Here is a 23,522-nt window from a genome sequence, read left to right on the forward strand (position 1 = left end):
TTCTAAGCCAGCATCTTTGAGGTCTTTGGAACAGATGATGATAAAATGAAATTCTTCTGATACTTCTATTTTTAAATATATCTCTTTAGTATAGTTGTTCTCAGTAGCTAACAATAATCTTCTGTCAAATGTAAAATGATGCATGTAAAATTTTCAAATTTAAAATAGTTATGGATAAGCAATCACTGTGCATTTTCATTTGTAAAGAGGAAGAGGAAGTAATTACCAAGTAAAGCAGTCTTAGAGCAAAAAGAGCCTTAAGTTTACCTAGTGCATCACATTCCTCTTAGAGCTAAGAACGTTGATGTCAGAGAAGGTGATTTTTTCAAAGTAACACAGAGGAATTGGAACCGGATGTCAGCCTCTGAGTCCATGCAACCTCTTTCACTACTTATGCCACCACTCCCGGGAGCAAAAACTAGATTCATCTCCATTCAACACCTAGAATGTCAAGACAGCGTAAAATACCAAACTACCTGTTGTGGCCAACAGATGCCAAAAAACTTAAAATGTAGTTGGAAAATAACAAAATAGACAGTGATAAGTAACACAGGGCACAAGCAATCACCGTGAAAGATCATTTCCAGTTCATTTATCTGAGTAAGCTCTTCAACTGGGCATGAGATTACGGGAGAAAGAATTAAAGGACTTTTGGGTAGAAGACCTGTGTGAACAAACATACATAGGTAGGAAATAATATAGTTTAAAAAATGCAAAGACTAATTTGACTAGGGCATGTGATTTGCACAGAGGATGTGGTAATAAAATTAAGAAAGATAGTTGGCGCTCACTGATTCTTGTGCATTACAACTTGTTAAGGGTTGTAGAGAGGTAATTTTTATAAGATGAAGGAAAATTTTGTTTGTGTATATCTGACTCTTTTTTTGGTTGCATTGTGGCACCCACGTAGCAAGATGTGACTTTAAGAACCTACTAAAATTGGTCCATGTGAACTTTTGAACTGAAGATTTTTTAAATTTCTGATTATAATTGATATTAATTTTGTGGTGTCCCTGACATTTGTAAATAACTTTCTGAAAACTACATAGTTCATTATTATTAATTATTTATTAATTAATTATTCATATAAGTTGTTAAATATTTGGAGATCAACAGTAAAGTTTTTTGTGGCAAAAGAAAAACGAAAATTAAATGGCCAAGAAAATAAGCAATTAAAATGGACTTTTAATAAAATCTTAAAGAGTACATTTGTTATTGTTCTCCCTTTTATTAATGTTTTTACAAGAATCCGGGTATTTTTTTTTAACTGTGCAGTTGGGGTACCACCTTATAAAGAGTTTAGGATTCCTTTACCTTATTTTGTAGTTACTCTTTTAAAGTGGTGCTGACAAAGGGGATCATCTAGGTCAGCACATTTTTGCATCAATTATTTGATGCCAAGGGTATAGGCATGAAAATAAAATGAATATTTTAAATTTGGAGGCAGTATTTCAATTTGAATCCATAGATTCTTATGATAATATAAAACATATAGTTCTAAAAGTTATGATAACTAATGTTTATTGAGCATTTTGAACCAAACATTGTTCTAAGATGTTTACATGTACACAGAGACAAGCCTATCAGGTGTTTTATAGAGAGGGAAACTGAAGCACAGAGTTTGAGTCAATGCCAATTGGTGGTACTGGAAAATACATGTAATCAGTCTTACACCAGAGCACATTTTCTTAACTACTGTGCCGTGTTGCTTCTTTTGGGGGAAAGGAGAGAGTAAGGGAATTTCTAACTCAAAGGAAAATGTAGAGAGAGAATAGAAAAGACTCGTAGTTGAATGAACCCTCCTGTTAAAGGAAGGTTAAGAGAAACTTAAACTTAGCAATGATAAAAGATTAGAATTCATGATGTGAATGTACTTTTTTTGTCATCCCCCCTGAAAGGAATCAGTACTCTGTGGAGAATAGCTGACTCTATTTAGGTTAGAAAATCTCCAAATTAGTCAATACATTTTGTTATTGCAAAATAACAAGGATATTTTCAAAGCTGTCTATGAACAAGCGTCTTTTAATTTCATGGCTGCAGTCACCATCTGCAGTGATTTTGGAGCCCCCAAAAATAAAGTCTGACACTGTTTCCACTGTTTCCCCATCTATTTCCCATGAAGTGATGGGACCAGATGCCGTGATCTTCGTTTTCTGAATGTTGAGCTTTAAGCTAACTTTTTCACTCTCCACTTTCACTTTCATCAAGAGGCTTTTGAGTTCCTCTTCACTTTCTGCCATAAGGGTGGTGTCATCTGCATATCTGAGGTTATTGATATTTCTCCCGGCAATCTTGATTCCAGCTTGTGTTTCTTCCAGTCCAGCATTTCTCATGATGAACTCTGCATAGAAGTTAAATAAGCAGGGTGACAATATACAGCCTTAACGTACTCCTTTTCCTTTTTGGAACCAGTCTGTTGTTCCATGTCCAGTTCTAACTGTTGCTTCCTGACCTGCATACAAATTTCTCAAGAGGCAGATCAGGTGGTCTGGTATTCCTATATCTTTCAGAAAGGGACTTAAATATGTATAAATATAGATGGCTAAAGGTGTAGAGATTTTTCCCTAAGTTCTCATTGAATGGTTATGTGTGTACTGATGTTAAAAGACCTGGGCACAGCAAGAAACAGAGTTCTCATATCCAGAAGTCTCCTACCTTGCTGACACAGAATCTCAGGCACTATCTGCTACAGTAGAGACTTAGCCAATCAAGAGAGGCTACGCTACAACACACTGCATCTCTTCCTTCTCTGAGTGGTCAGCTTGCATTCAATAGTTTTTTGGGGGATAAGGAGATCTTTGGTTAATTAAGTAATAGTTGTAATCAAATATTGCAATGAGCATGTTTGTGGTATCTTCTCCAATTTGCAGGATAATCTGAACTAATATGATATTTAATACCCCTTAGTTCCTTAAGATCTGATAGATTATTTTTTACATTGGTCCTGTTACTTAACCATCTATACATCCATTTCTTCACTTGATAGATCAATAATTATTTTCTTATTATTTGTTAATAGTAACTTTATAGGATTGTTGACGGTGATGCCTGGCACATCCTGACGTCTCAGAAAACGTTGTCTATTAGACTACTCCTATTGCTGATATTGATTGTGTCCTAATATTAGCTTATGTGACATAAAACTCTCTCCTAGCTAACAACCAGTGTTTTTAGCTATGTTTTTGTGATAGAGGTAAAGATGAGTAATATAAAGAATTTTTAAGAGAACACTATCTTTCTATTACCTTTTATTATTTCTGAAAAGTCAGTTTCTAGTTTAGAAGATGTTTGCAATTTATGAAACTTGTAGAGATAATTATTTTGATTTTTAAACATATATGTCTCTAGCATCAAGGCAGTAAATGAAATAAATATTCTCCCTTCTTCAGAATATTTGAGGGAGATTCAAAAGCTTCATACTTCTCTAGTTCCTTAAGAACATACCATAAAGACCACTGACATAAATGTTATAGAGAGGAGAGTGTACCCTTGCTGACAGTACTAGAAAATACTTTACCCTGGGGTGCTAGAGTTTCTCCCAACTCTGGAAAACTGTTGCCCCCATACAATCTCTCTCAGTTCTCAAACTCATGAAGGAAAAGTCAATGATAGGAGGGAAGGAAAGAAGAAAAAAGAGGGGGCATTTGGACAGAGCCTACAAATAACATGTACCTGCTGAATGATAAGCCAGGGAAGGAAAAAAGTGAATTATTTTGAAATAATGTTTAAATAATTATAACAACCCAGAACTTATCTTTTTGGCTTGGAACATGGCAAAAGGAAGGAAAATATATTCTTTATTCATTTGATACTCACATGTAACATGTATCATTCGGGAGAGCCTCCACAGGTACCCAAGACTGATTTAGTATAACTTCTTTAACTCATAAATTAAATACATGTGCTATAAGACCTAAGCTTCACTGAAGCCTGAACTTTCTATATCTCGTAAGTTCTGAGAAGACAATGAGTAAAAGAGAAGCACTTTACAAGGCACCATCACCAAACACCTTGCTGCTTAGAGAGATTAAATATGACACAGAAGCACCTTGTAGCCCCATGGTGAAAGAATCTGGGAGAGCAGGTGGCAGCAGTCATTCATATTCACAATATGCTTGGAAATCAAGAGATAGCACATCTATTAATAACTATTCTAATAAACTCCAAAACTTTTACTGGCTTAAGAGGATAAAAGCTGATTCTCACACATTTAAATTTCAAATAGGTATTCTTAATCTGCCTGTAGCTTTTCTTCTTCAGTCAGTGAGTCAGAGACTCAGGCTCTTTGCCTCATGTATGTCTAGTATCTTCAAGTCCAGATTTCCAAAGTCCCCATGTTTGTCTGCCTCAATCCTGAAAGAGAAAGAACGTAACAGATTGATCACCCATGGACATTTTTTACAGCAGACCTAGAAATAGTATATGTCACTTCCACTCACATTCCATTGCTGAGAATTCAGTCACATGACCACACCTCAAGGCAAAGGAAAATGGGAACTGTAGTCTAGTTGTATGCCCTGAAGAAGAAAAAGCAGATTTGTCAATTGTTAGCCACAGATCTCAAAAAAAAAAATTCGAATAAAAATTGTGCATTAAAATTTTAACTGTCTCTTTGAGAAGCATTATGATTTTTTAAAATTATATAAAATATAAATGTTTTACATATATATACACATACATATATGTGTAGTTTTAATTCTCAGAAACAGTTCATATTGAAAGTGCCAATCTAAAAATTCTTCACTGATCCCACTTGAACTTGAAATCACACTCATCAATAGCTGGACAACCTTGTCAGAGATTGTTTATCCAGGCAGGGTCAAGGATGGCCGTATGCTGTTTGATATAAGTTAGGATATAAAAGCACTGGTTCTGTCACTGTGCCGTTAGGTATAAGTTACAATATAAAAAAGACTGGCTCTTAAAATACACAATCTTGTTCATTTTCATTAGAACTTAACTAGTAGAAATTAGCAGAGCACTCACTGGAGACTGTTCACATATGCCTTTATAGCTGACCCTAACGCCAAGCAGGGAATTACTTGGGCAGAATGCCAGATGTTCAGAAATGCAAATAAATTCCTATCTTAATTGATGCTTAAAATTGTTTTAAGAAAAAGTACACAAGATTATCTGTCATAGTAATAAAACAATTTTCACATATTTGCACAGGAAGTTCAGTCCAGACAATCCCTTAAGCAGATTTTAATTTTCTATGTATTCATACTGCTCAATCAGTTTTCATCTGGGTATTACAATACCAAACATGCATGTACTACTTACTGGAAAAATATGAATGATTTTTGACCCACTATTATTATAACCCATCTCAGGAAGAGACTTCACAAATGCTATATCATCCTGTCAACCCCAATTTTATAGTTCTGGTGTCCTTAATAAATTTATGACTGATCAAAAAAAAAATTTATGACTGAAAGAGACCTGTGCAATTAGAAAACTACATCAGAGTGAGATATGGCCTTGGCAAAAGCTAAGTAGCTTAGGGAAGCTGTTACTAAAAGTGGCCTCTCCCCAGCTAGGAAATATTATATTTCAAATTTAAGAATTAAAGGCAGCCTCACCAACTCAAATCACATATCAAATGAGTATGCTAATGACCTATCAACAATTTCTTTAAAATTCCTCTTCATCTCTTCTACAGGGGGAAAAAAAAGAACAGATTGGTACACTGCTTCTTAATTGGCATATTCATTAGATGTCTCTTCATGGAAAGCATTCAGCTGGCTTCTGTGAGGCAAAATCAGTTAGGCGTGGCCCCTACCTCAACAGACAAACCATCTGTTGAGAGTCTCAGGAAAGGAGAATCAGGGATTAAAAAAAAATCTCCAGTGGGAATGTGAGGAGAGATGTGCTGAGTAATTGCTTTCTCATATTGTAGAAAAAATATGGGTAAGCCAAAGAATAATTTGGGATGTATTTACATATGCTGTGCTGGGCTTTTAAATTAGTTTAATTGGTATGTGCTTAAAAGCTGAAGAACAATTCAAAATATTTACCAAGTAGTAGAGTTTCTATACCAACTCAACAGTATAACCTGAATCTAACTAACTCTTCTGCCTCTACCAGGGTGCCAACAGTGGCGTCCTGCTCGAGAGGTAAGTTAAACACACAATGTACCAGGAGAAGAGGCTGTAGTAGAATAGAGATTATCAGTGGTCTACTATCAAATGAGACAACACCAAACACTTGAAGGCGATTTTTGTCTTAACTGTGAGACCAACTCTGTTGTTCTATCAGGAGAGGGGGGACCAGATAGATTAAACCACTTGCAGTAATTGAGGCTGCCACACCATGATTTCCTTAGGCCATCTGGAGGCTCCATGTCATCTCATAGTGGTAGATATATTTCGAAGACACTCACTGGGGTTTGAATGGAAATTAAACTACTAGAATGTTGAGAAAATGCTTGTAATGGCTTCTTTTGAAAAAGTACAGATTTGGGACAAAGAGAAAATGCTGAACTATGTATGTTGAAATATTTGTGGAATGTGAAGTGTCCTTTTGCAAGGTCATCCAGTCAATCTTTGCCAATCAAACATCATGACTAGAGAACTCCCATATACACTCCCTTCTGCTACAGACACATGTACAACCTTTTCTCAAATACTACAACTCCTCCTAATGTCTCTCCAATCTCTCTAATAGTCTCTATTTTTCTCCATAATTTACGTCATTAACCAAAATTGTATTTTTGTTTACTTTCCCTGCCCCCCAGGTAGGATATCAGCTTCTTGAAAATATGGTTTTGTTTTACTGTTGCTATTGTTCATTGGTGCATACCCCTTTGCCTAGAACAATGTTTGGGACACAGTAAACTCCCAGTAAATACTAGTGTCAGTTCAGTCCAGTTGCTCAGTCATGTCCAACTCTTTTCAACCCCATGAATCGCAGCATGCCAGGCCTCCCTGTCCATCACCAACTCCTGGAGTATACCCAAACTCATGTTTATCGAGTCGGTGATACCATCCAGCCATCTCATCCTCTGTCGTCCCCTTCTCCTCCTTCCCTCAATCCTTACCAGCATCAGAGTCTTTTCCAATGAGTCAACTCTTCGCATGAGGTGGCCAAAGTATTGGAGTTTCAGCTTTAGCATCAGTCCTTCCAAAGAAATCCCAGGGCTGATCTCCTTCAGAATGGACTGGTTGGATCTCCTTGCAGTCCAAAGGACTCTCAAGAGTCTTCTCCAACACCACAGTTCAAAAGCATCAATTCTTCGGTGCTCAGCTTTCTTCACAGTCCAACTCTCACATCCATACATGACCACAGGGAAAACCATAGCCTTGACTAGATGGACATTTGTTGGCAAAGTAATGTCTCTGCTTTTCAATATGCTATCTAGTTTGGTCATAACTTTCCTTCCAAGGAGTAAGCGTCTTTTAATTTCATGGCTGCAGTCACCATCTGCAGTGATTTTGGAGCCCAGAAAAATAAAGTCTGACACTGTTCCCACTCTTTCCCCATCTATTTCCCATGAAGTGATGGGACCAGATGCCATGATCTTTGTTTTCTGAATGGTGAGCTTTAAGCCAACTTTTCACTCTCCACTTTCACTTTCATCAAGAGGCTTTTTAGTTCCTCTTCACTTTCTGCCATAAGGGTAGTGTCATCTGCATATCTGAGGTTATTGATATTTCTCCCGGCAATCTTGATTCCAGCTTGTGCTTCTTCCAGTCCAGCGTTTCTCATGATGTACTCTGCATAGAAGTTAAATAAACAGGGTGACAATATACAGCCTTGACATACTCCTTTTACTATTTTGAACCAGTCTGTTGTTCCATGTCCAGTTCTAACTGTTGCTTCCTGACCTGCATATAGGTTTCTCAAGAGGCAGGTCAGGTGGTCTGGTATTCCTATCTCTTCAAGAATTTTCCATTTTATTGTGATCCACACAGTCAAAGGCTTTGGCATAGTCAATACTAGTGTAGTTATTAATAATTAATCCAGTAAAGAGTTAATGTTTTAGGGGTAGGCACCCATGTCCATTTTAGTTCACTGATTCCTAAGATATCAATACTTATCCTTACCATCCCCTGTTTGACCATGTCCAATTTACCTTGATGCATGGACCTAACATTCCAGGTTCCTATGCAATACTTTTCTTTGCAGCATAGGATTTTACTTTGATCACCAGACACATCCACAACTGAATGTTGCTTCCACTTCGGCCCAGCCACTTCATTCTTTCTGGAGCTATTAGTAGTTCTCCTCCACTCTTCCCCAGTAGTATATTGGACGCCTTCAGACCTAGGGGACTCATTTTGATATGTCCTAGGAGACATATCTTTTTGTCTTTTATACAGCTCATGAGGTTCTCACGGCAAGTATACTGGAGTGGCTTGCCATTCCCTCCTCCAGTAGATTACCTTTTGTCAGAACTCCCTGCTATGACCCGTCCGTCTTGGGTGGCCCTACACAGCATGTCTCACAGCTTCATTGAGTTATACATGCCCCATTGCCACAACAAGGCAGTGATCCCTGAAGGGGTATATATACATATATCCTTTCTTTTTTGGTTTTCCACTCCATTTAGGTTACCACAGAGCATTGAGTAGGTTCTTATTAGTTATCTATTTTATGCATAGTAGGGTATATATGACAATCCCAATCTCCTGTTCCCTTAACCCCTTAACTCTCCCCCCCCAAACCTTGGTAATCATACATTTATTTGTTCTCTACATCTGTGTCTAGGAGTAGGTACTTTTTAAAGTTTTTTTTTTGTTTGTTTGTTTGTTTTTAGTATGAATGTCCTTACAAATTTGGGAATAGAAATGGGGCAATCCTAACAATAATAACTTAAATCCTGATTCCCCCTTCTGAAGCTGGCATTTTTATAGGAGTGCTCCTTATTGCTCACAAACTAGTCCAGTATCAAATCATCCTGAGACATAAGTGTCAGTGTCTGGTGTTTTCATCCTTGTGCCTCTTCTCCATCTGATAAACATCCACTCTCCTCTAAGCCATGGGAGGACAACTCCATCTACCACATCAGAAGTTGTTCACCATGGAAACACCTATTTATTACTACCACTTGCTTTTCTCAGAAACATCAGTCCTCAAAATGCTAGAGTGGTAGAGTGGTCCCTACAGGAGGAGGGGAACACTCTTTTTCAAATGACATCCACTCCAACTGAAATCCAAGTAGTCATTTTTGTCCACTTCTGGCTCCAATGCCTGTGTGCACAGACCCATTTCAAACCAAGGGATCAGGAAAGTAACAAAAGGCCTGATACATTCTCCATCATTCAGGTCATCTTTCCTGCTACTGCTTAATAGGCTTCCCTGAAAATTTGTTTTCTCTGCTTTTGGCTAAACCTCATCTCATTTACATGAGACACTAACTCACCAGTTCCACAAACACCATTGTGAATTTTGAATTCCACCTTTAATACTTTTCATATGCCTTAACACCATACAATAACACTGTCAGGTAGGCATTATTATCCTGTCTTACAAATGAAGAAATTAGCATTTATTCAGTTACAGTGACTTGTTTAAAATAACAGAACTCAAACTGTTTATCTTAGATTGGGACTTGAACCCATGTGGCTGGGGCTCGAACTCAGCCAAAACCCAGTTTGGGACTCTAACCCACATGACTAGGACTCAAACCCAGCCAAAACCCACGGTACCTGGTTTCAGGATATAATGAAGCTCAGGTTCTTGATGTCTCATCACATAAAGAATTCAGTGAGAGACAAAGTGACAGGTAAGAAATGGATTTATTTAGAGAGAAACCCACTTGCAGAGGGCGACTCTGGGGGCTTAGAAATGTGGCATAGTTTTTATGGGCTGGGTAATTTCATAGGCTAACGAGTTGGAGGTTTATTCCAGCTATTTTGGGGAAAGGGTAGAGATTTCTAGAAATTGGGCCACTTTTTGATCTTTTGATAGTACCTTGGAACTGTCATGGCACCTCTGGGTGTGCATTTAGCTTGCTGATTGAGAGTGAAGGTCTAGTCAAAGTTGACTTGTCTGCCATCTTGGACCCATTTGATTCTAATGGGTTTATGTTGTGTCCTTGGGCTATCTCATTCTTTCAAAAGTTGTGCCCTGCCACCTTCCCTCCTGTTTCAAAACTAGAAAGTGATGAAAGATAAAAGTGGGATTCAATCTCAGAATTTTTCTTTAATCTCAAGTGTGGTTTGTGAATGGCTAAACCATATCTAGTTAAAATAAACATACTGAATAACATTACTCTTTTCATGAATTATAGTACTAGAAAAAGAAGGAAGCAAGCTTACTCTTAGAGGGCCGAGAAAAGCTAAGAAACCAGATGAACAAGATTCATAATGAACATGGCTAAACTATAGTCATTTCACCTGGGATGAGGTGAATTCCAATTTCAGCATTGATCCCAGCCTTTCACCAATCAGTTAATTAGGTTAGGAGACAGACCTTTACGTACAGTACTTCAGAAGGGACCTGCCACCTTAACCCTCATTCAGCCCTCTCCCTGTTTAAAATACCTGGTCTCATTATCATCCTATCTAAAAGCTGTTACATTTCATTATGTTGAGGAACTAAGAATACAGGAAAAATGATTTCCTAAATGTTATTCCTGAATATTCATTGGAAGGACTGATGCTGAAGCTGAAACTCCCATACTTTGGCCACCTGATGCGAAGAACTGACTCATTAGAAAAGACTCTGATGCTGGGCAAGATTGAAGGCAGGAGGAGAAGGGGATGACAAAGGATGAGATGGTTGGATGGCATCACCGATTGAATGGACATGAGTTTGAGCAAGCTTCGGGAGTTGGTGATGGACAGGGAGCCTGGGTTGCTGCAATCCATAGGGTCACAAAGAGCTGAACTCAACTGAGTGAACTGAACTGAACTGAAAAGTTATTGATTCAGTTCTATAAACTGTGTAATTGAAATGAGAATCCTAGTTCTTACTGAAGAATGGAGCTGAAGGATGAACTTCACAAACACATAAATACTATAGCAAGCAAATAGGATTTATTCAAGAGAAGGAAAGTATAAAGCTCTAAGCATAGACACTGAGATGGGGTAAAGAGTCCCCCAAAGGCAGGACTTACAACAGTTTATATCCTTACCGGTATTAATCTGTACATTTTCGGTTGGCTTCTGTCCTTGAAATACATCATTTCTAACCTATCAGTTTAAAGGTCAAAATGTTTAACTTAATATCTTTATGGCTTCTTTTGATCCTGAGATTAAGTTGCCACCCTTTTTCATGCCCCCTGGCCATCCCTCAGGCATATGGAACAGAGAAGTTTATTGTTGCCTTTCCCCAGATCTGAGTGCTGATAATTTATCAGACCAAGGACACATTCCAGGAATTCAGGACAAAGGGTATCAGTTCAGTTCAGTTCAATTGCTCAGTTGTGTCCGACTCTGTGACCCCATTAATTGCAGCACGCCAGGCCTCCCTGTCCATCACCAACTCCCAGAGTTCACCCAAACCCACGTCCATCGAGTTGGTGATGCCATCCAGCTATCTCATCCTCTGTCGTCCCCTTTTCCTCCTGCCCCCATTCCCTCCCAGCATCAGAGTTTTTTCCAGTGAGTCAACTCTTTGCATGAGGTGGCCAAAGTACTGGAGTTTCAGCTTTAGCATCAGTCCTTCCAAAGAACACCCAGGACTGATCTCCTTTAGAATGGACTGGTTGGATCTCCTTGCAGTCCAAGGGACTCTCAAGAGTCTTCTCCAACACCACAGTTCAAAAGCATCAATTCTTCAGCGCTCAGCTTTCTTCACAGTCCAACTCTCACATCCATACATGACTACTGGAAAAACCATAGCCTTGACTAGACGGACCTTTGTTGGCAAGGTAATGTCTCTGCTTTTGAATATGCTATCTAGATTGGTCATAACAGGATAGCTTTAGGTTAATGGAGTGAGATGTTTATTGAAAACAAGGCTGAGTTCTCAGAATCCTGCACTGACTGCCTAGCAATTTATACCTCATAATCAAGTCCTTTGAAAGTATAGAACTACCTAGAAATTATCAAATAAAGGTACTAAAGTAATATTTGTGAGGCTGTTAATCTAATCAGAAGAAATAATTGGACTACACACATCCCAGAGAGCCCCTCTCAATCCATATAAAAGTGTAGAGTGCTTTGAAGTATTACATATATCTAAAAATGTACATCTCTACTTTAGCATCCTAGCACAGTACTTGCAGTAATTACAAATGTTTTTAGTTAATTTAGAAACAACCTTTAATCATCCCATACATCTTTCTGCCAGTAAAAGATGGTCTCTATGTTACAGTTCTTTTTGTTTTATAACTTTAAATTTCTCAAATTATGGACAGTTTAACAGTTTCCTTAGAAATTAAATTGGAGGAAGAAAAAAGAAAGTGTATAAAATAATAATTAAGTTTAACTCCACCCCAGTTCTTCATAAGTCTCCCAAAATACCTTGCAAATGCTATATTTCAGGCAAATTTAGAAATCTGCTTGTACCAGTGCATATTGAAAGAGTGTCAAGGGAAAATGCAAATTTGCATGCCTGAGGCAAAGACTGTGCCAGAATGCATGGAGGCTACAGAGAAACATTAAAGCGTTAACAGATGCTCGATTGGACACGTTAGCTTAGAGCTTCTTGTGTGCTCTGGAGAGAGAGGAGGGAATAGGACTGGGACTGCTTCAGTGGCTGAATCTCCATTTCCCTTCCTCTTCCCTCCTGCAATTCCTTCTCTGGTGTCTGGTTTGCCTCCATCTACTTCTCTTTTCTCTTCCTCTCATTGCTTTCTTCTTCCTCCTTCAACCCACAAAATGTTACAGAGGCAGCTCTGCCTCAAATGCTGAACAGAGTCAGGATCACTAAGCTGGTTTGGGTAAAGCTGAGCCTCAATATTTATATATCCTCTTTTCTTTTCTTTTTTTTTTAAATTTTATTTTATTTTTAAATTTTACAATATTGTATTAGTTTTGCCAAACATCGAAATGAATCCGCCACAGGTATAGCCGTGCTCCCCATCCTGAACCCTCCTCCCTCCTCCCTCCCTGTACCCTCCCTCTGGGTCGTCCCAGTGCACCAGCCCCAAGCATCCAGTATCGTGCATCGAACCTGGACTGGCAACTCGTTTCAAACATGATATTATACATGTTTCAATGCCATTCTCCCAAATCTCCCCACCGTCTCCCTCTCCCACAGAGTCCATAAGACTGATCTATACATCAGTGTCTCTTTTGCTGTCTCGTACACAGGGTTATTGTTACCATCTTTATAAATTCCATATATATGTGTTAGTATACTGTATTGGTGTTTTTCTTTCTGGCTTACTTCACTCTGTATAATAGGCTCCAGTTTCATCCACCTCATTTATATCCTCTTTTCTAAAGTTCAGTTCAGTTCAGCTCAGTCGCTCAGTCATGTCCGAATCTTTGCAACCCCATGAACTGCAGCATGCCAGGCCTCCCTGTCCATAACCAACTCCCAGAGCCTACCCAAACCCATGTCCATTGAGTCAGTGATGCTATCCAACCATCTCATCCTCTGTCTTCCCCTTCTCCTCCTGCCCTCAAACTTTCCCAGCATCAGGGTCTTTTCAAATGAGTCAGCTCTCCGCATGAGTTATCCAAAGTATTGGAGTTTCAGCTTCAACATCAGTCCTTTCAATGAACACTCAGGACTGATCTCCTTTAGGATGGACTGGTTGGATCTCCTTGCAGTCCAAGGGACTCTCAAGAGTCTTCTCCAATACCACAGTTCAAAAGCATCAATTCTTCAGCACTAAGCTTTCTTTATAGTCCAACTCTCACATCCATACATGACTACTGGAAAAACCATGGCCTTGACTAGACGGACCTTTGTTGACAAAGTAATATCTCTGCTTTTTAATATGCTGTCTAGGTTGATCATAACTTTCCTTCCAAGGAGTAAGCGTCTTTAATTTCATGGCTGCAGTCACCATCTGCAGTGATTTTGGAGCCCCCAAAATATAAAGTCAGCCACTGTTTCCACTGTTTCCCCATCTATTTGCCATGAAGTGATGGGACCAGATGCCATGACCTTAGTTTTCTGAATGATGAGCTTTAAGCCAACTTTTTCACTCTCCTCTTTTACTTTCATCAAGAGGCTCTTTAGTTCTTCTTCACTTTCTGCCATAAGGGTGGTGTCATCTGCATATCTGAGGTTATTGATGTTTTCTAAGGTATTGCTTTTCATTTTTTTTCCCAGAGATGGTCAATGAGAATTCAGTCTAAAGCTTTCTAATTCATTGATAATAAAGTGAAAAAGAAAGTGAAATTGCTCAGTTAACATTTTTGGCTATGTGATAAAATATAACCTATGTCAAATGTCATTCTTCAGAATTCAGCATTATCACAGAAGTCCCATTAGCAACTCACCAATAGCCTCAAAGGGCTTCCCAGGTGGTGTAGTGGTAAAGAATACACCTGCCAATGCAGGAGACACAGGAAATACAATTTGATCCCTAGGTTGGGAAGATCCCCTGGAGGAGGAAAGGGCACCCCACTCCAGTATTCTTGCCTGAAGAATGCCATGGACAGCAGAACCTGGCCGGCTACAGTCTAAGGGGTTGCAAAGAGTTATGCACGACTGAGCAAGCACCCAATAGCTTCCAAATGTGGCCTTGAGAACACTGAGAGGGCCTTAACAGATCAGCCACTGGGTATTGTATATGGATTATCTTATTTAGACCACAGAGCAGCGTTGAGAGATGTTATTTTCTATCCTCAATTTATAGGTGAGAAAATTAGAGTGTAAAATGATAAACTAGTTTGTTTGTCAGATACTCATTGGCAGAGCTGAGATTCAAACCCTTGTCTGCCAGAACTCCTTAGAACTAACCCATATAAACAATAGTCATTTGAGATTTCTTCTCATCATCTTTCAATGACTTTCCTATTATTTTTGTTACTCCTAACAACCCAGAGTTACCAGGCACCTAATTCCCATGGATATTCTTTTCTTTCCTCCTTTTTCAACTAAATATGCTAATATCTATCCCCCTTAGATAATCTACTATGTGAGAAATCGATGTAATCATCAAGTACCCTGCCTGAGATAAGGAGCTGTGAGATCAGTCTCTAAGGTGGGTCTGGGGCCTGACGAGAGTTTCTCCCAAAAGTCCTGTCTCTTCAGTTTCTTCATTTTAAACCAAACTCCAGGCAAAAAATATATGTAGATAGATTAGACACATGTAATAAAGTGACCAGTGGGAAGAATGATTAATCACTCCAAACGGCTGAAGATAAACACTGGTTAGTCCAACTGCCATTCAAGAGGGATAAGAAATAGGTGAGCCTTGGAAATAGAGGTAAAAAGAGCACCATCTGACTAATGATCTCCACATGAAATGCATGGAGTTCACTTCAAGAGTTAGAGTGGTGGAAATAAATGATGCTGGTTTTGTGGAGGCAAGGACTCATGGTCCGGCTCTCTACTTCCCCACTCTCTTCTTCACTGGGAACAGAGACCATAGGAGCCGCAATAAAGGATGCTGTAACCTGATTTACAAAGATTCCATATTTACACCCACTCCACCAGATGGGTAGAGAGAAAAACAGAGTTCATTCCTGTCATGGACTGAAAGTTTGTATCCTCCTCAGAAATTCATGTGTAGAAGGCTTAATCTCCAATGTGATGGTATTTGGAGATGGGGTCTTTGGGAAGTAATTAGGTTTAAATTAGGTCATGAAGATGGACCCCTCATGATGGGATTAGTATCTCATGAGGAAAAGACCAGAACTCTCCCACTTGAGAATACAGCTAGAAGGAGGTTGTCTCCGAAACAGGAAGATGGCTCTCACAAGACACCAAATGTGCCCCACCTTGGTCTTGGACTTCTCAGCCTCCAGAACTATGGAACATAAATTTCTGCTGTTTAAGCTGCCAGAACTATGATTTTGTGATAGCAACCCAGAAACCTAAGACAATGCCCAAAGTCTTTGGTAAACATTGTAGATACATAGAGAACTACTACCCCAGAAATCCTGGACTGTTGGGGTTAACACAAGAAAGCACCTTATGGATAGGAAAGAGGAAAAATGAAGTTGGAGGGAGCCCATTAATGAGAAGCTCTGAGTGAGCTGAGTCAACCGGTATCCCTGGATTCTAATAGGATAAAGTAATCCTAATAGTGGAAGAGCAGGAATTCTTGTTTTTGAGAATCATCCCTAGAATCGTGTCTCAAGGACCCCCTGGAAGCAGTGATGGCATCAGACTGCAATATCACCAATAAACTTCTGCAAACAGAGTGCTGGTCAGGTTCCCCAGTGCTATCTTCTCCTGGTGAAAAGAACCAACACTGCCTGGTTCTTGGATTGAAAAGCCCCAAAGATCATGGAGTTATTAAAGGAGCAAAGACTTCATTGAGGGAAGAAAAACTATTTTGCAATTGCATTGTGCAACTGGGGAGCCAGGATTGTTTAAACTGACCATCATAATGAATAATGGTTCATTTGTACTCCAAATTAAAGAAGTTTACTTATACCTACTCAGGACTATGTTAGAGTTTCCAAGCTAGGAGGCCAAAATCCCATCTGAAAATTTAATCTTTATTTACAGGAGACAGTACATTATACAGCAGGGCCTAATTCACAGGTGATTTGATAATAAGTTTACTGTTTATTTCTTCTTTTCCCAACTTCTGCTAAGGTATTCACAGACAAGAGCTCTCTCTTTTACTCATCATGGTGTCTTTTTTTCCCCCCACTCTCTTGGAATCCAAAAAATGCTGTGCCTGTCCGTCCTCCTCTTTTCTTTTCCACTGGATGAAGGCACGAAGAACCTCAACTGGGCATTCATAGTGCTCACATCACCCCCAGTGGCGTATGTCTGTACAGCAGCCTTGAAACTGCCAGCTCTGCCTCACCTCTCAGACTTGTTTTGTCTTCTTATGCCGTGTATACAGAATGTCTCACAGAACATAGGGCTAAACAAATGCCACATTTGCACACTGTATTTAAATCCCCTAAGGATAAATCATGTATACAATAGTTAACTGTAAGTCACTTTGTTAGCTTAGACCTTATAGAAGTTAAGGTCTAAATACCAAGGGACCTAAGAACACATGCCTCCTTGGAACTGGTCCGGTTCTACTTTCTAGATAGTTATGGCATAGCTGGTTTTGTAGTTTTAAGCACTGTATTTATTCATCTAATGGGAGGGAAATTGTATTTCTTTGAGAAATACATTGTATTTCTTTAACTTTTTTCTTCTGTAATATTGGAGTAATAATAAGGGTGCTTTTAAATGCCACAATTTTTCTTACAACCTTTGTGAAGATTACATGAAATAATGGTATAAAGCACTGGTCACAGTGTCCAGCATATAGGGAGAACTCAATCAATGCTGCTGATGAAGAGAGACTAAGGGACCTGCCCAAGACCCCACAACAAGTACTTAGATGGGCAAAGGGAGGGGAGGACCTGAGGGGCAAAATTTCTTATCTCCTGAGGTGCAGACTGACACCTTTGCTCTCCTGTTTGCAGGTGGGAACGGTGCAGATAGATGAGGAAAAGAAGGTAAAACCAGAGCAAAGAAAACTGACTACAGCTATTGTCTCCTTTCCCTCCCCTTAGATGAATAAATACAGTGCTTAAAACGACTGCAGTGATACAGGCAGAGGTCTCTTTACTTAAAAGTTAACAAAAGGATAAAGATCTCTTTCTGAATTTTGCTTATTAGCTGAAATAAAAATAACCCAGCTATGCCATAGCTAAATTTGGATTTCCTTCTCTATCCTACCTCTCTCTCTTATTTATCCAGTCCCTAGCCATCCTTCAGCTCCACCTTCAAAATTCCATGGGGAATGAAAATTTTTACTTTAGAATTGAGCTTTGACATTCCTTGGAAAGACATTCATGGCTGCTGTGAGCACCTGCAGATGCACAATGGAAGGCTGGCCCTGCGTGGAGGAAAATTTGGGCCGGGTTCTGGGACCAGCTCTGACTTAGTCTTCCTGGGCCAAGCCCCTAGCATGGGGCCTTCCTTAGTTCTTTCACTTACAGTTCTGTATTTCTCATTTTTCTCTCAACATAATAGTGCACAGATCATTGCCCCATGGAACTAAATGACAATAGGGAGGAGGGAGGCTGGTGCCACTGACAAGGTGCTTTTGTGCAAATCAGGAAAAAGCACCTGCCTAAGTCAATGCAGCCTCACCAGACTGTGATTTAGCTCGGGTAACAAGTTGAATGTCGACTTTCACTTGCTGTCTCTGCCTCGGGTACCTTTGTGCAGAGCAGAAAAATTCATCATCCTACAGATTAGTCCTGGTGCTCAGCAAACATTTCTTGCTGTGATGCACCTCCTCCCTGATCCTTTTACCCAACTGCTTATGTGGCAGGTAGATTGTAATTTGTGGCAAGCATCTTAATGAAATCCTGAGTGGGAGTAACAGTTTTATAACTACAGTTACAAGCTCCAATAGGTACAGCAACAAACAACATAATGGTGTGCAGAGAGCATAATGATAATGCTTTCCCAGAACATTTACTAACACATGTGTTAAGGCCTTTCTATGTATGATCACATTTAATGTTCACAACAGTCTATGAGGTATGTTTCCATTTTATACATGAGAAATCATTAAGTGAGAGAAGTTTGTTAACTTGAAACTGATGGAGCAAAGACTTGAACTGATGTTGGTCTGGCTGTTATTTCCTTATTTTGAGACTAATAGATAGAAAATATTTTAGGTTTTACTGATGCACAAGTATAGCATTAAACATCACGGAATGAAGCTATAATTCTCCTTTCAGTTTTCTCTCAGTCATTCTGATGGTGATTCCATCCGGTGCCTTTAACAAATATACTTGCTCATCTTCTTCTGATCAATAGAAAGCAGATTTCAGGCTCAAAGCCATCAACAAACAATAGACTCCAAATAAAATTGAATCACAATTTAATCCTAATATTATCTATTTATAGTAAGTGATACTGGTTCTCCATTTCCCATCTATCATGCAAAGTTTCCTTTTTAAATAAAATCAAGAAATATTTAAAGAAATAACTATTAAGCAAATAACAGTGAAGTGAATTCCATATGATAGGATTGTGGGAATGGTAGTCAGAGGTGCTTAGATATGGAAAAAACTGGGGAGATATTGAGCCAACAGATAAGAATTAAAAAACAGTACCATGCAACACTTGGCCACTTCCATGGGCTTTGATGTCAAGGAACTTAATGCGTTTACATCCAGTATTGCTGGTTGCTAACTGGTTACTAGTTCTAACTGGTTACTAGTTCTTAGAAAATCATTCAGTGTCTCTAAATCTCAGTTTTCTCATCTCAAAAATAATTCTTAATATCCACTTTAATGGTATTATTGTGACAGGAAAATGAAATAATTTTTGTGACAATGCCTGGCATATGGAAGTTGATCCACAAATATTAGTTTATTCTACTCTCTCCCTTCTCTTTGCTTCCCTGGTGGCTCAGACCACCAGCATCTGTCTGCAATGCAAGAGACCCGGGTTCCATCCCTGGGTTGGGAAGATCCCCTGGAGAAGGAAATGACAGCCCACTCCAGTATTCTTGCCTGGAAAATCCCATGGATGGCGGAGCCTGGTAGGCTACTGTCCATGGGGTTGCAAAGAGTCAGACACAACTGAGCGACTTCACTTCACTTCACTTCACTTCCCTTCTCTTTAGTTACCATAGTTGGTAGAAGAATGTTTCATCTTTCTCCTCATCTGTTAGTAAGAGCTCTTTTTATTAACTTCTTTCTTTACTTTAAACTGTGTTCATTAAATAATGAGCAGGAGAAGTACTTATTAAAATTTACATTTTGTATGAAGCAAAACAAGTCAACAAACTGGAAATTGATCATTGCCATGCCAATATAGCACCTGGGCATCCCTTCTCTACACTCAGATCTAACCAGTTTTCTAACCTTGTTGTTTATTGTTTTCAGTCACTAAGTCATGTTTTCATTCATTGCAACCCCTTGGACTACAGCACTCCAGGTTTCCTGGCCCTTCACTATCTCCGAGAGTTTGCTCAAACTCAAGTACATTGAGTCAGTGATGCCATACAACCATCTTATTCTCTATTGCCCCTTTCCTCTCCTGTCATCAATTTTTCCCAGCATCAGGGTCTTTTACAGTGAATTGGCGCTTCACATCAAGTGACCAAAGTATTGGAGCTTCAGCTTCAATATCAGTCCTTCCAATGAACCTTCAGAGTTGATTTCTTTTAGAATTGACTGGACTCTCAAAAGTCTTCTCGAGCACCACAGTTCAAAAGCATCAATTCTTTGGCATTCAGCCTTCTTTACGGTCCAACTCTCATATTCATACATAACTACTGTAAAACCATAGCTTTAAATATATGGACTTTTGTCTGCAAAGTGATGTCTCTGCTTTTTAATATGCTGTCTCAGTTTGTCATAGCGTTTCTTCCAAGGTGCAAGCATCTTTTAATTTCATGGCTGCAGTCACCATCTGCGGTGATTTTGGAGCCCAAGAAAATAAAATTTCTCACTGTTTCCACTTTTTCCTCATCTATTTGCCATGAAGTCATGGGACCAGATGCCATGATCTTAGTTTTTTGAATGTTGAGTTTTAAGCCAGCTTTTTCACTCTTCTCTTTCACCCTTATCAATAGGCTCTTTAGTTCCTCTTCACTTTCTGCCATTAGAGTGGTATCATCTGCATATCTGAGGTTATTGATATTTCTCCTGGCACTTTTGATTCCAGCCTGGCATTTCACATGATGTACTCTACATGTAAGTTAAATGTACAGGGTGACAATATACAGCCTTGACATACTCCTTTCCCAATTTTGAACCATTGTTCCATGTCTGGTTCTAACTGTTTCTTCTTGACCTGCATACAGGTTTCTCAGGAGACAGGTAAGATGGTCTGGTATTCCCATCTCTTGAAGAAGAATTTTCCACATATTGTTGCAATCAACACAGTCAAAGGCTGTAGCGTAGTCAGTGAAGCAGAAATAGATATCTTTCTGTAATTTCCTTGCTTTTTCTGTGTTCCAGTGGGTGTTGGCAATCTGATCTCTGATTTCTCTGCCTTTTCTAAATCCAGTGTATACATCTGGAAGTTCTCAGTTCACGTACTACTGAAGCCTAGCTTGAAGGATTTGGGGCATTGCTTTGCTAGCGTGTAAAGTGAGTGCAATTTGCACAGTATTTTGAACATTCTTTGCCATATCCTTTCTTTGGGATTGGAATGAAAACTGACCTTTTCCAGTCCTGTGGCCATGGTTGAGTTTTCCAAATTTGCTGACATATTGAGTGCAGCACTTAAACAGCATCATCTTTTAGGATTTGAAATAGCTTAGCTGGAATTCAGTCACCTCCACTAACTTTGTTCATAGTAATGCTTCCTAAAGCCCACTTGACTTCACACTCCAGGATGTCTGACTCTAGGTGAGTGATCACACCATTGTGGTTATCTGGGTCATTAGGATCTTTTTTGTACAGTTCTTCTGTGTGTCCTTGCCACCCCTTCTTAATATCTTCTGCTTCTGTTAGGTCTATACCATTTCTGTCCTTTATTGTGCCTATCTTTGCATCAAATATTCCCTTGGTATCTCTAATTTTCTTGAAGAGATCTCTAGTCTTCCCCATTCTATTGTTTTCTCTATTTCTTTGTATTGTTCACTTAAGAAGGCTTTCTTATCTGTCTGCATTCAGTTGGGTATATCTTTCCCTTTCTCCTTTGCCTTTCACTTCTCTTCTTTTCTCAGCTATTTGCAAGGCCTTCTCAGACAACCACTTTGCCTTCTTTTTCTGTGGGATGGTTTTAGTCACCACCTCCTATACAGTGTTATGAACTTCTATCCATAGTTCTTCAGGCATTCTGTCTACCAGATCTAATCTCTTGAATCTATTCGTCACCTCTACTATATAATGATAAGGAATTTGATTTAGGTCATACCTGAATGGCCTAGTGCTTTTCCCTACTTTCTTTAATTCTGAAGTTTGCAATAAGGAGCTCATGGTCTGAGCCACAATTAGCACCATGTCTTGTTTTTACTGACTGTACGGAGTTTTCTCATCTTATGGTTTCTTATTCCTTGCTCTCTGTATAGTTGTACTTCCCTGAACTACCATTTGAAAGTGCCACCCTCCCAGTGGCTCCCCTAAGCACTATCACATCAGAAAGAAGCAAACTTGAATTTTTTTAAGTTCTGTGTTCTGAGCTTATAGAAACTTAGGCTTGACTCTAAACACTATACTCTCCATATTTTCCCAAAGTAAGATCATGAAACACAGATTGTAGCTTTAATTATTATAAAACATTAGTACCCTGCACTGATGGAAAAGCCCTGAGTAGGATCAGATTCTCACTAGTGTGAGGAGGTCCTAAGTCACATGGTTATTTAAATGGTGTAGACATTTTAAAAAATTATTTGCTTATTTGTTTATTAATTTTTGGCTATGCTAGGTTGCTCCACGCAGTGAGCAAGGGGCTCCTTTCTAGTTGCAGTGGCTTCTCTTGTTGCAGAGCGCAGGCTGTAGGGCGTGCAGGTTTCAGTAGTTGCAGCGCGGGCTCAGTGGTTGTGACCTGTGGGCTTAGTTGCCCCGCAGGATGTGGAATCCTCCACAGACCAGGGATCGAACCCCTGTCCCCTGCATTGCCAGGCACACTCTCAACCACTGGACCACCAGGCAAATCATTTAAAGAGCAAAAATATCTCCTTATTCTTGTTGCTTTACCATCCTCTAGGGTTCAAAGTTGGATTCTGGGCATATCCATATGCTAGGCTACAAGTAGGGAAAAGAAAGGAAATCCAGTATCAGAAATGGAAAGTCAGTCTCCAGTTTTGCTGTAACTATCATGGAGGGATGATTTAAGGAGAATCAAATCTCTGTTTTCGGAGGGGCTTAATCATTAGGGAAATTAAAATTAAAACCATGATAAGATACCACTTAATACCCACTAAGATAGGTATAATTAAAATGACAAAAAATATCAAGTGTTGGTAAGGATGTAGAGAAATGGAAATTCTTCTACACTGCTGGTGAAAATGCAAAACAGAGTACTTACTTTGGAGAACAGTCTGGAAGTTCCTCAAAAAGTTACACATAGGTTTACCACATACTGCAGGAGTGCATTCCACTCTGGTATATACACAAGAGAATTGCAAACATATGTTTACACAAAAACTTGAGCATGAATGTTCATAGGTGCAGTATTCATAACAGCTAAGAGGGGAAGCAAACCAAATGCCCATCAACTGATAAACTGATATACAAAATACCGTATAACTATACAATGGAATGTTATTTGAGCATACAAAGAAATGAAGAGCATGCTACAACATGGAGGAACCTTGAAACATTATGAAAAGTAAAAGAGGCCAGATACAAAAGGCTACATGTTATATGACTCTGTTTCATGATAGGTCCAAAGTGGACAAATTTAAAGAGAAGACAGTAGATTAGTATTTGCCAGGGGCTGCAATGGCACCCCACTCCAGTACTCTTGCCTGGCAAATCCCAAGGACGGAGGAGCCTGGTAGGCTGCAGTCCATGGGGTCTCTATGAGTCGGACACGACTAAGCGACAGCACTTTCACTTTTCACTTTC

At 39.2% G+C, this 23,522-nt stretch overlaps 2 long non-coding RNA genes across 3 annotated transcripts in view; one reads left to right on the forward strand and one right to left on the reverse strand.

The window, feature by feature from the left end:
• Positions 1 to 3,789: 3,789 nt before the first annotated feature.
• LOC129657210 (uncharacterized) lies at positions 3,790 to 23,041 on the reverse strand. 2 transcript variants are annotated; one of them, XR_008716607.1, is made up of 3 exons: positions 22,981 to 23,041; positions 4,440 to 4,517; positions 3,790 to 4,353 (listed from the first exon to the last, which is right to left on the reverse strand). It is a non-coding gene; the product is annotated as an uncharacterized LOC129657210 (long non-coding RNA). The 2 variants fall into 2 exon arrangements; XR_008716606.1 differs by lacking the exon at positions 22,981 to 23,041 and adding an exon at positions 11,081 to 11,436.
• The window catches only part of LOC129657211 (uncharacterized), a 29,633-nt gene continuing 17,798 nt past the window's right edge, over positions 11,688 to 23,522 (forward strand). The window contains exons 1-2 of the long non-coding RNA XR_008716608.1: positions 11,688 to 11,818; positions 14,978 to 15,055. This is a non-coding gene — a long non-coding RNA (uncharacterized LOC129657211). The remainder of the gene's footprint in view (positions 11,819 to 14,977; positions 15,056 to 23,522) is intronic.

Source organism: Bubalus kerabau, chromosome 7, assembly GCF_029407905.1.
Source record: "Bubalus kerabau isolate K-KA32 ecotype Philippines breed swamp buffalo chromosome 7, PCC_UOA_SB_1v2, whole genome shotgun sequence".
Lineage (NCBI taxonomy): Eukaryota > Metazoa > Chordata > Mammalia > Artiodactyla > Bovidae > Bubalus > Bubalus kerabau.